This window comes from Cervus elaphus, chromosome 16 (assembly GCF_910594005.1).
Source record: "Cervus elaphus chromosome 16, mCerEla1.1, whole genome shotgun sequence".
Classification (NCBI taxonomy): Eukaryota; Metazoa; Chordata; class Mammalia; order Artiodactyla; family Cervidae; genus Cervus; species Cervus elaphus.
In genome coordinates, this window is record NC_057830.1 from 11,661,358 (window position 1) to 11,675,077 (window position 13,720).

Below are 13,720 nucleotides of genomic sequence, written 5' to 3' on the forward strand. Positions count from 1 at the left end.
TGAATGCATCTGCATGAGAGACCCCAAGTGAGAATCATTCCTAAATTCCTGACTCTTGAAATTGTGAGCAAAACCAAACCAGTGTAGTTTATATACCACTAAATTGTGGAATAATTTTTATGCAGCAAGAATGACTGGAACAATCGTGTGGCCTCATGCATTTTAAGGAAAAGTAAAAGCAAAGTTTCAAGTGTAATTATTCTGCTATGAAAATCTCAGAGCAGGCACTCCCTTTGCCAGAACCCAGTCTTCCATTTCACACATCATTCCCCCTCCCACGCTCTCCCTTGTCATACCCTGCAGCCCTGCAGCAGCCCCAAGTCTTAGGAAGCCAGGGTGATTCAGGTTTTTCCTAGACTTTTTCATTATCCTAGTAGTTTCCAGCTTGGTAAAAATCTACTGTGTGAGCAATTACTTTTCAAAACTAGCACAAGAAAAGAATATGTGTTTTGCTCAAAGCTGCTGATTGGATTTTGAATTGTTTTGATTCTCTCTGACATTCCAAGAACAAGATGCTTGTTTTTCCAAGATTCTTTCCTGCTGAATAAGGGACTACAAATCATGGTGTAACAGACTTTTGTTGTAAACCAACCACAGGGGCTCAACAATCCTCTTCCCCTCTTCCTTTTTGATTTTGTTCAGACTACCTTCCTTAGGTTACCATGGAGGCAGGAGGAGCATGAAAGAAGTAGATTCTTCTTGCCCAGTGTACAGACTTTTCACATCTTGCCTCCATTACAGTGACTTATATTGCTCTGGCCAAAATTTAAGGAAAATCTAATGTGTGACTTAGTGAAAATTTCAGGGACCGGTAATTCATTAACTTTTTAAGGAAAGGTAGTAATCCTCTCTCCCTCTTTGCCTCCTTCCCTCCCTTCCTTTTAGCTACTTCTGTCTTAATGTAAGAGATAATTTATCACCTCTGGTATTTCCCCCTTTTAAAATTTTTCCCTAGAAATAAGTCACTTTTATTTTTTCTTATTTATTCGTTCAACAAATTTATTGAGCACCTAACATGTGCTTTCCACTGTTCTAGCTATGAGCGTCCATGAGTAAACAAAACAAAGTCCTTGGCCTAATGGAGATTGCATAGATTAGTAGGTGTAAAGTATTACACAAAACAGTAAAGTACAGTGAGAAGGTCAGGTGCTGCGTTGGCGCAGATGCTCTTCCTATTTTATTTAGGTGTGTCAGAGTCTTTTTGGTAAAGTAACGTTTGAGCAGGTATCTGAAGGAAATTCTGCAGGCAAAATAATGCTTCCCTCCAAAGATTCCCATGTGCAAATTTCTAAAACCCACACACATGTTAGTTACCTTACATGTAAAAGATACTTTGCAGATTTGATTAAGTTAATGATTTTGAGATGGGAAGGTTTTCCTGGATTATCCAGATAGGTCCAATGTAATCACAAGGGTCCTTGTAAGAAGATCGCAGAAGAGTCCGTTAAGAGATGTGCTCGGGCCTGGTGCACTGGGAAGACCCAGAGGAATCGGGTGGAGAGGGAGGTGGGAGGGGGGATTGGGATGGGGAATACTTGTAAATCCATGGCTGATTCATGTCAATGTATGACAAAACCCACTACAGTATTGTAAAGTAATTAGCCTCCAACTAATAAAAATAAATGAAAAAAAAAAAAGAGATGTGATACCAGAAGCAGAGTCGGAGAGATTTGAAGATGCTATGTTGCTGGCTTGAAGTTGGAGAAAGGGATTATGTACTGAAGAATGCAAACAGCCTGTAGGAGCTGAAAAAGGCATGGAAACAGATATTCCCCTAGAGCCTCTAGAAAGAATACAGGCCTGCTGACACCTCGATTCTAGGACTTCTGGTTTTCAGAACTATAAGATCACAAATGTGTGTGGTGTTTTCATGTTTGCAGTCATTTGTTACAACAGCAGTTGGAAACGAATAACAGCAATGCAGAAGCAAGATTTGCAGGTAACCAGGGAAAAAGAAAAACTAGAGGAGAGCATAGCAAAAGCTAAGATCTTGAGGTGGCAGCATGTAGGAGGGGTTGAAGAACAGATAGGGATCCATATGGTCCGGAGTCAAGTGAGGTGGGGGAAGGGTCTAAGAGTGGTGGGAGGTGAGGCCGGAGAACTAAGGGTGTATGGACTTGGGCCTTTTCTCTGGGTGAGCCGGGAACCCTCTGACACATAGAGCATTTATTGCATTCAGCCCAGTTTGTTATTTTCTCTTTGTTTTCCCTAATTGCCAAAGTTTCTAATTTTCATGTTATCAGATCTGTTACATTTTTCCTTTAAAGATTTCTCCATTGCCTATATGCTTAAAAATTTCTTTCACACCTTAAGACCTGTTAAGTAACCAGCTGTAATTACTTCTGGTTTTTAATGATTTCATGTCTCCGTTTAACTTTTTAGTCTGGTTTGTTAATTTTTATACATACTATTAGGTGAGGCTTTCACTTTATTATTCTTGACTTTTTTCCCCCAGTAGAAGCCAATGTTCCCAACAATATTTGTTAGATAGTTTATTATGTTCTCACTGGTGTGTGACACCATTTTATGATATATTAAATTCTTATACATACTAAAGTCTGCCTTCTGGCTGCACATTCTGTTCCACTGATCTATTTGTTTGTTCTGGACCAGGCCCTTTAGGTCTCTAGCAAAGCGTCAAAAATGTAGATGAGTAAATATTTTTTGAGCAACTTGCTAAAGGCTTGGAGGTAAGAGGGAATTAGACTCATTTGGGAAACTGAAATTAATTGTTCGTATTGTTGGTGCATAGGGGGAAGAAGCGGGGAAGGCAGTGGAGGGAGTAGAGTCTGGAAATGAGGCTGGAGGCACAACAGGATGTGTAATTTAAGCTGCATAATATATACTTTATACAAGGGCAATGGAAAATTATTTATTAAAGGGTTCTAAGCAGAGAGGTGACAGGATCAGACACAGCATGCCAAGGCAATCATGTTCCAAAGGGACTCAGAGGAGAGCTAGAGCTCAGAGCCAGAGGTAAGGAACTTAAATCCCCTAGGAATTTGCAGGATCTTGGGAAGGGAGAGAGCATTGGACTCACCAGTGCCTTTCCAAAGGTGAGCCCAGCTGAAACTTGGGTCACAGGGAATTGGTAAATAAAAAAATTGTGACACAACTATATTTTAAAATTTATTTTCCATATTGGAATAAACTCTAACCCCTAACCCCAACATTACAAATGGTGCTGTAGGAGAATTTTTAATGAGAAGGACAACAATTTGTGACAGATGGCTAAGTGAAACTGGATGGTCATCTCTGGGTGGTAGAGGTATGAGTGATTCTAACCTTTTCGATTGCTTATTTGAAAATTTGTTGATAATAAACTTGTTATATATTTTATAAATAAAAAGGGAAAATTTACTCTGAGAAAAAAGACACTTGGATTCTGTATTTTCTGGATTTTTTCATGCCTGGAATTACTGTTTTTTCTTTTACACAGGAATGACCATGTGGAAATAGCATTTTTGTGCCCTGAGTTTACCCCCAGGAAATTCTATAGCCTTTTCTGTACTTTCTTTTGACTTTTTTTATTAGAGAGAATTTTGAGGCCAGCATGATATTTTTTGGTGGTGGTGGTGGTGGTGGTTTTAAATTTTTAATCTTAAACGTTTCCTTTGTGGATATAACATCTGTTTGCCCCTGAAAAATTATAGGATATTTATCCTTGTAATGGAGGAAATTTGATATTGGTCTCTTTTCATTAATTTTTCTTAGAACTTGTTAATTGCTTTTGGTCTGAATATTGTAATTCTTCGCTTTTAAGCTCAGCCAAGTTATGACTTCTAAAACTGTTCTGATTTTGTTGGGGTGACCATAACTAATTCTTTGATTAGATTTTCAACTAAGTGCTCTATATTTATAATTTCTTGCATAGTTTTTAGCACTTGTCCTTTACAGCTACATATTGGGAAAGCTCAAGTTATCTTCCACATTTGCTTTATTTTCCATGTCATTCCTTCTCTTTAATGTCTCCAGTACAGATTTTATTTTTATTTTTTTTTATGCCGGTGTCGCCGCGCGACTCCACCGGGGCGGCCGCGCCTGCACGGCAGCCTCCAGTACAGATTTTAATTCTGCTAGTTTCTATTTTGTTCTTTGTTCCCTCACTCAATCCCTGTTTATCTCTAATTATTGCCTTTGCTCTCATTTCGTTGCATTCTTACTTGTCTCTTCTTTCTCTTCTATACTTGCTGTGTCCCCTTGGACCCTACTTAGGATTGCCAAGTTTTCTAAAATTTTCCTTTGATTCCTTGTAAATATCATTTTCAAAGATAAGTAATGCTCTATTAGATTATCAAAGTGATAGTCCTTTTTCTTTGTGACACATTTCTTTCTTTCATAGGGCCTATTTATATTTTTCTTCTGTTTTATAAAAAAATTGATAATAAAAAATTTTATAAAAATACTAAAATGTTGAAAATACTTTATTTAAAATTTTTACTTAAAATTGAAATAAAAAATTTTTTCTTCCTTTTTAAAAAATGATAAGACCTGTTTAGACTTGGTTTTCGTTTCATCAGTCAAGATGTATGTTTTTTATAACACTGTCTCACTGCGTGCCTTTTGGCCAAAATTTCATTATGTTCTATATACTTGTAGAGTGCATTCTGCTGGCGTGAATCATGCTTTTCTCTTAGTTCCCCTTTTGAACCCAAGAACAATTGAAATATCACAGCCTGTGTTGTGCATTCTTACCAAGACCCTTCCCATTTCTGCCTTTGCTATAGGCTTCTAATTGTATGCAGCCAGAGAAATAGACTAGGAGAGGGATGAAGTGTCTCCTTTGTCATCTTTCAACTCAGCAGAGCCCCTTCCTTTTTTAACATAAGAAGCTAGAGAGTCCCTGAATTATTTTTTCTCAATCCAACTCCATCGACATTTTAGTTGGTAGAAATTCCTTTCCTTCCACACATTTCTATTATATTATCTATTAATCTTGCTAGTTTCATAATTTTCTGAATCTTCATCACAGTCTTAGTGTGTTTCAGGAAAAGTTGCTGCAGAAGTTACTAAGCAGTACCATTTTATACCAAAACCTTTTATTTCCCTCTATTTGGTGAAAATATCTAAGTCTTGTGTTCAATTGAAATATTTTTTTCTCAACATTGTTTTCTTTTATATTTACTTACTTTCCTACATCCTCTCAATGTCTCAGTCTTTCTTTTCATTTCTTTTTCTGTCTCTGAAAATCATTTTTGAAATTTGGAGGGACATAAATAATAAATGAATGTGTTAAGTGAATTTTTATTTTAACAAAAGTAGCCAAATCACTAAAATCAAAATAATACATAACTTAAAAAATTACTAATGCTCAGAATTTCCAAACCAGATTATAAACACTGAATGCATCCTGTATTTTATTAAGTTGATTGTCCACTCAGCACACTGGGTAAAAGCTATCATATCTATCTCTGTGCCAAGAATAAAGAACTGCAGCCCATAGTAGAATTAATAATTTGATGTTTGTGCTACCTTCTTGCAGACGGAAATGGCAACCCACTCCAGTATTCTTGCCTGGAGAATCCCGGAGACAGAGGAGCCTGGTGGGCTGCTGTCTTTGGGGTCGCACTGGGTCGGACACAACTGAAGCGACTTAGCAGCAGCGGCTACCTTCTTGTTTTGAAGCAGCTCCTGGTCATTTATAGGCTTTTCATTCATTTTGAAGCAATCCCTCCCTGAGGAATGTAGGAAGTGTTTCTATCTCTTCAGACAGTGGGTTGTCTGGGGCTTATGGATAGACAGACAGGCATTCTTTATGATATGTTTTCCAGTCCAGATCTATCTCCAGATTCTTTTTTTTCTCTGTGTCATGCTGCCTCAGTATTAACAAATAGTTCTGTCCCAATAACAAGGATGGTCTCTCTACTATAATCTGCAGAGATAACAGAATAACGTAATAGCTGTGCTCAGTTGCAAACATTTTGGGTACTGTCATAGTTTCCACGAAGTTTTATTCTGTCCAAATTCTCAAAAGTATATCAGATGACCAGAGAACTTTTAAAGACTGAGGGAGACTTCTACTCAGTTTTCTAACTGTGTAAAATAATCTCATTTTCCCAGAATTGTTCAAGAATGTGGAAAGATATAGATTGTTTCTTAAGACATATGTGTTCTACATACCATGAGGTGCACGCCATCATCAAATAAACAAAAGAAGTAAATGATTTCTTCTTCTTTTGTAAATATTTAATCTGGCATCCCTAAATAACAGATTAGACTGGTGAAAGTTGATGTGATTTTTATAACTGTCAGTGGAAATTGTTGAAGAAGTTGATGTTTGAGGTTCATATGTTGCTGGAGTGTATGTAACAAATGGAGTTAATCTTTGCTGTCAGACGTTTTTTGTGTTCTGTTGTGCTTAAATAGTGCATGCACACTGTTTAGTTTGGGTCTTCTTCATATTCCTGGTCTATTTTGTGAAGAATGTTGTTTTTACTCAGCCAGAATGCTTTGTCACTGAAAAAGATGGTAGACCGCTGGAATTTCCCTCTCACAAGGCAAAATAGAAGTTGTACTCTTTGGTAGTTCCTTCCAAAGAGCTGAGTTATTGAGGGACTGAAAACACCCTGTGGAATCTAAAGACCATATATTTTACTTTGAATTAATGCTACTCATGAAATATCTTTCTCTCTTTCAATCTATCTATCTATAGAGAAAGAGTTTGCACAAAATACTCCATAGAAAAGGATAATTTTAGAGTGTGGTAGATTTAAAACAGTAACTTATCTATTTGTCTAATTAAACTGATTATCAAGTCATTTAAAATTTTTGTCTCCTTTATTTTGGTGACAAATACATCCTTTTCTCCATCCAGACTTCTCATCAATTTTTACTGCCATTAAATGTTGCACGTGCATTTTCCTTCCCATTAGTGGATCATTACAGACAACGTACAAGATGTGATGGGAGAATGTTGTTCTGGTGCATATCTTTACTATGTCCTGTAGGTGACAAGAGACATTAAAGACCTAATAAGACTTCCCTGGTGGTCCAGTGGTTAAGACTCAGAGCTTACAGAACAAGGGGCACAGCTTCCATCCCTGGTCAGTGAATTAGGATTCCACATGCCCTGCAGTGTAGCCAAAAAATAAGTAAATAAATAATTTTTTAAAAGTACTGATAGATTAGAGAAAGCATTCAGAGTAAACATGAAAAGTCATAAAAAACGTCAGCAACAGAATATGAAGCAATCATTCCCATTACCATAAACATTCCTTTCATACCTCTCAACGCAGTAGGTTTTGTGGACTTCCTTTGGCTGAATTGGTTAGTATACAGTACTGGTGAAGACCCTGGAATCAGACTGTCCAGGTTTCATTCCCAGATCTACAACTTCGTAGCTGTATGATCTTGGGCAAGTTGCTTAACCGTTTTTTTGGGGCAGCAGCAAAGTCTGCTAGATGGGTCCTCTGGTGTCACCTGCTCTGGGCTACTCTGCTCAGCCTCCCTACTTCCTGCCATTTCTTGAGCCTGCTTCTCCAAACTTCTAATCAATTTTAATAAAGTTCTTGTCACTCAATTCAGCCGTAATTTTATTCTGTTGCCTGCAACTAGTGACTCTAAATGTATACAGACATCTAGAAGTCATGTGACCATGTATGTCTTCATACATTTTAGTTCCATTCCACTGCCTAACTTCCATTATATATATTGTTCAAATGTGAATACCTAACATTCCAGGCCATGGCACAGCAGTTCAGTATGTGCAGTGTTATCTGCTTCATCTATAAAATAACAGCCTGGAGTTACTTGATTTTTTCCCCCCATTCTTCTAGCAAGTATTATTGAATAAGTAATACTATTGAATAAGTAATACCTAGACCTAGTGCTAGGTCTGTGTTAGGTGTTCAAATTGCATTATTTTTAAATGAACTTTTATTGTACCCACATTATAGTAACACATTCATTTTATTAATTTTTTTAAAAAAGTCAGAACTTTACTGATTAAAGACTAAGTCCCCTTTGACCACCCTCATTCTTATTCCTCTCCTGACCTTCTTACATGTAACATTATTTCACTTTTAGAGGAGCTTTCTAGATATCTTTTTTCTTACATATAAAAAGCAATAAAGCTGTATGGAAAATCCACTCTATGTGTTCGGGGTATAAGGTTTAATATAGGTTTTAGGAACCATCACAGTCATTGGATCATAAAAAGAACTGGAGGAATGAAGGGCTTTATCAGTTAGAGGGATTAATTGTATGCCACAAAAATGGACTCTGGATGATTGAAGCAGAAAAAGACTTTATTAAAATTGTTCAGAATGTGAAAGTAATGGGGCATCTTCCTATTACTATTCCTCCAGGGATGGAAGCTATGTCCCCTGTACTGTAAGCTCTGAGCCTTAACCACTGGACCACCAAGGAAATCTTATTAGTTCTTTAATGTCTCTTGTCACCTACAGGACACAGTAAAGATATGCACCAGAACAACATTCTCCCATCACATCTTGTATGTTGTCTGTAATGATCCACTAATGGAGGGAGGATGCACGTGCATCCCTGTTATTATAGGGTGTCCCTTTCTGAGCAAAGGACAGTTCAGAAATGTATACTAACCAGTTTGGGCTCTGGGAAGTCCATCTACATCAGAGAAACAGTAAAGCTCTCTGCCTCAGTACCAGGTGGAGAGGTGCTACCTGTGTCTTTGTGGGGTCACGGGGGTGGGGGGGTGGTGGTGGGGGTGGGAGGTGGACAATCTTGCCACTTTGGATTCCAGGTGTCCTTCTGTGTGCAAATCTACCCCATTTTCAGCACTCCTCATTCATTCATCCCACCAAAATCTCATTCTCCATTTAGCATTCCTCTGACCGAGAATGGAACAAAGACCAGAGGGAAATCCTGGAATCATGACGATGCACTGGGATGAATGCAGGGGTTGACAGGGCAGTCCAGAGACCTTAGGAAGGCTGTACGGTTAATACCTCTTCTGTAATGTACAGTCTCCACCGAAGGCATTGTGTGCTCTGTAGACACTGCGTACCAGAGCCCTAGGGAAATTTCTAGTCTCTGCCTCATGAATCCCAGTGCATCATTTTTTTAAATGATATTGAAACATTGCTTCTGACTATAAGTGCCATAATAAATATTTAACAATGAAAGTGAAACAGGACCAGAACAAGAACTCTTGATACCACCATTAGCGTGCAGTACTGTAGAGGAATTATTGGCAGTAATACCCAAGCAGTCTTGGAGCTCTTTCAGACCTCTTCTCCTTCATGCCTTCTTGATTGGCTATAAAGATCTGTAAATAAGGCAACTATTTGTTTCAGTTTCTGCAGGACTGCCCTGGTTTACAGTTGCTGTCCTAGTGCAATTATCAATAGAGTCTCAGTTTGAATGATAAATTAAATAATCATTCTGTTTGTAAGAATCTCCCTCCCTCTCTATACCATTATTCCAGTAAATATCTATAGATTTTTAAATCCCTAACTAGTTTAACCTATATTCCCTGGTGTTTGGGGTAGATGTTTTCTGATTTTTTTTTCTTTGTTTTCCACTCATACCTATTGAGATAATACTTTGGGTTTCCTGTTTCCTCTTAAGCACACCCTTGTCTGGGATGCTGACTCTGGTTACCTTTTCCTCTATGAACATATAAGCAGGCAGGCTAGAAATTAGAATCCCCCGTGGCCCATACCCTAAGTCACAAGCTTGGCACATTGTGAAAATTTCTAATGGCTAGGGGAAAACTCATGATGTAATGTTAAGTAAAAGAAGAAGGACATAAAATTATTTCCATGTGTGGTACTCATTATGATTTTTTAATAGTGATGACTGGAAACATAGTAATTTGAACTGGTAATAGTTTGTATCACTTCATGGGAAGACTATGAATCAAATATTATTTTGCCCTTTACTCTTATAAATAAATTGCTTTTAATTCCATAATTCATGCATATTTTATAATCAGAAAATCAATGTAAAGATAATGAAGTGGTGTTAGTTGTCCCTTCTGCCTTAAGAAGTTCAATGTCGGGGAAGTTCTAGAGGTGTCTCCCCAATCCTTTAGTAGATGGATTTTAGATTAGTGACAAACTCCTCCACCTTTTCTTATATACAAATGAAAAGAGGCTCTGGAAGACAGCTTTTCAGGGGTTCTCTATAGTGTTTCATCTGCATATCTGAGGTTATTGATATTTCTCCCAGCAATCTTGATTCCAACTTGTGCTTCATCCAGCCCAGCATTTCTTATGATGTACTCTGCATATAAGTTAAATAAGCAGGATGACAACATACAGCCTTGATGTTCTTTCCTGATTTGGAACCAGTCTGTTGTTCCATGTCCAGTTCTAACTGTTGCTTCTTGACCTGATTCAGATTTCTCAGGAGGCAGATCAGGTGGTCTGGTATTCCCATCTCTTTTAGAATTTTCCACAGTTTGTTGTGATCCATGCAGTCAAAGGCTGTGGCATAGTCAATAAAGCAAAAGTAGATGTTTTTCTGGAACTCTCTTGCTTTGCAATGATCCAGCAGATGTTGGCAATTTGATCTCTGGTTCCTCTGACTTTTGTAAATCCAGCTTGAACATCTGGAAGTTCACAGTTCATGTATTGTTGAAGCCTGGCTTGGAGAATATTAAGCATTACTTTCCTAGCATGTGAGATGAGTGCAATTTTGTGGTAGTTTGAAAGTGAAGAAGAACTAAAGAGCCTCTTGATGAAAGTGAAAGAAGAGAGTGAAAAAGTTGGCTTAAAACTCAACATTCAGAAAACTAAGATCATGGCATCTGGTCCCATCACTTCATGGCAGATAGATGGGGAAACAATGGAAACAGTAATGGACTTTATTTTTTTGGCTCCAATATCACTGCAGATGGTGACTGCAGCCATGAAATTAAAAGATGCTTGCTCCTTGGAAGAAAAGCTATGACAAACCTAGACAGTGTATTAAAAAGCAGAGACATTACTTTGCCAAAAAAGGTCCATCTAGTCAAAGCTTTGGTTTTTCCAGTAGTCATGTATGGATGTGAGAATTGGACTATAAAGAAAACTGAGTGCCAAAGAATTGATGCTTTTGAACTGGTGTTGGAGAAGGCTCTTGAGAGTCCCTTGAACATCAAGGAGATCCAACCAGTCCATCCTAAAGGAAATCAGTCCTGAATATTCATTGGAAGGGCTGATACTGAAGCTGAAACTTCAATATTTTGGCCACCTGATGCGAAGAACTGAATCATTTGAAAAGATCCTGATGCTGGGAAAGATTGAAGGGGATGACAGAGGATGAGATGGCTGGATGGCATCACAGACTCGATGGACATGAGTTCGAGTAAGCTCTGGGAATTGGTGATGGACAGGGAAGCCTGGTGTGCTGGAGTCCATGGGGTTGCAAAGAGTTGGACATGACTGAGAAACTAAACTGTACAGAACTGAACTATAGTCTTTCCTCCAGAGGAAGTAGAGTCAAGGTCTCCTTTGTTTGGCAAACCTCTCATTAGAGACTGTCAGGAACTCCTAAATTTGTCAAGCTTTGTGTTAACCAGTTCACAGTGAACCCAAGGAATTTTGACTGGACTAGATGGCCAGTTCTAGGCACATCTGGTATTTCCTCTTCATATTGCAAACATGGGTTATATTGTAGATGTAAAGCAGTAAAGTTTTTATTTTTTTAATTTTTGTAAGTTAAGCATTGTGGATGACTGCTGAGAACTTGATGTGCTAGTGAATCTTTGTGAGAATTCTCATCTCTTCAGAGGTGGCCATTATGATGCCATCAAAAGAGCATGACTTTCAAGCCAGATTGACCTGGGTTTGAATCTTTAATCCACCACTCATTTACTAGCTTTGTGTCTTTGTTTTGTTTGTTTGTTTTTTTAACCGCTGTGTTTCCTTAAAATAATCACCATTTCTCATTGATTGTTGGGAGCCTTTTTTAAAAATTGAAGTATAATTGATTTACAACGTCGTGTTAGTTTCAGGTTACAGCACAGCAATTCAGTTATGCATACATACCTAAATGTACACCTCTATATGTCTCTCTATATATCTATCTGTTCTTTTTGAGGTTCTTTTCCCTTATAGGTTATTACAAAATGTTGATCATAGCTCCCTGTGCTATATAGTAGGTCCTTGTTGATTATCTACTTGAAATATAGTAGTGTGTATATGTTAATCCTAACCTCTAATTTATCCCTCCTCTCAGCCTCCTTTCCCCTTTGACACCCAGAAGTTTATTTCCTATGTCTGTGAGTCTCTGTTGGTAACTGTTTAAAGCGCTGTGGTGCCAGGTTTACAAATGGTTTTCTCTAGCAGCTGGGATACAAAGATTGGCAAGTGTCTTAATTTTCCATTAATTTCCCATGAATGCAGGGGCACACCCTGTTCAGAGGGTGTCAGTCTTACTTCCAAACACCAGGTAGAGAGAGGGGATTGGCAAGTAGAGTCCGTCCACTGGCGCTGTTGCTTTGGCTTCTGTTGCATTGGTTGCTGCTGTGAGGCTTGCCCTGCTCAGCCAGTTGGGTGCCTGTCTGCAGTTGAGGAAATAAATGTTCTTGAAGGTCTGGATTTCTGCCTGTGCTGCAGTGGTCCCTGGCTGGACTGCTACATTCTGAGCTCGGTCACTGTTCCTCAAAAAGCTCAACACTAGGCCAGAGTGGCTGAGTCTGTAGGGCATCCTCTTTCAGCCATCTGCTGCCTTGCATAACCTAGGCTTGTCTGGAGGCTGCACCATGTCCTCAGGAAAGGCCAGTCTCCCTCTCATCCCCGCCAATGATTTCTCCTTTGGTGTACTCATTGTTGTTATGCAGTATCTCTTGCTGAATGACTCCCTGGTTCACCCCAGATTTCCCTGGTCTCTGATTCTGGGGTAACAGGAGTTTCAGTCTCATCTTTTTCTCTTAGAAGTTTCTGGGCTTTTTATGCAAGTTGAGACACTTTTTATCTAGAACTTTCAAGGAGGGGGGTGTGAAGGTGAATTTTCCCCAGGTGAAAGCAGTTGCTGACTTTATATTTGCTTAATCAAGAGCAGCCACAGAAGTGAACTTTCACAGAATACAGACCAGCTCCCAGGGGACTTCTTTCTGGGTCTTCTCTTAAACTGAGATGTCACTCCAGAATAAAAACAAAACAAAGCAAAATCCAGGTGCTTCATTAGTCACGCCCATTAGTTATTATAGTTTGTAAATTCTAAGACAACACTAACAGTGAATGCAGCTTTATTTTATGTTCCACTAAAAACAAAACACATACGCAAAGCAAACAAGCAAGCAAACCAAAAACTTTGCCAATTAAACTATGAAGCATCATTGATTGTAAGTCTCATCCCAATTTCAGAGATATTAAAATATGGAAACCAAAGCAAAACCAAACCAAAAAAACAAACCTGGGCCTTAGAGTTGATGGAAAAATGATAGATGATTTCCCTATCAGCAGGAATTAAAGAATAATCCCCACCCCACCCCCACTACCTTCGTGGTTGGGAGATTAACCAGCCAGATGGCATCCTGTAGATTCGGAGAGAGGTTAAAGGTTTGAGATAAGCAGGTGAGGAGGAACGAATAATGAGCTGGATTTACTTGGTCTGCATTAAATGCAAGCATGTTGAATTCATGAGTAAGAAACCTCCTGCTTTAAGTCTTTGTTTCAGACTTGGAATATATGTACATTTCTCCCTTTTTTCCATCTGGACTTAGTTGAAACCTCAGGTCAAGCCAGCTTGAAAACAAATAGAGTGGAGCTACCTTTTACATTATGACATCATGTCTCCACTGTTTCTCATTATA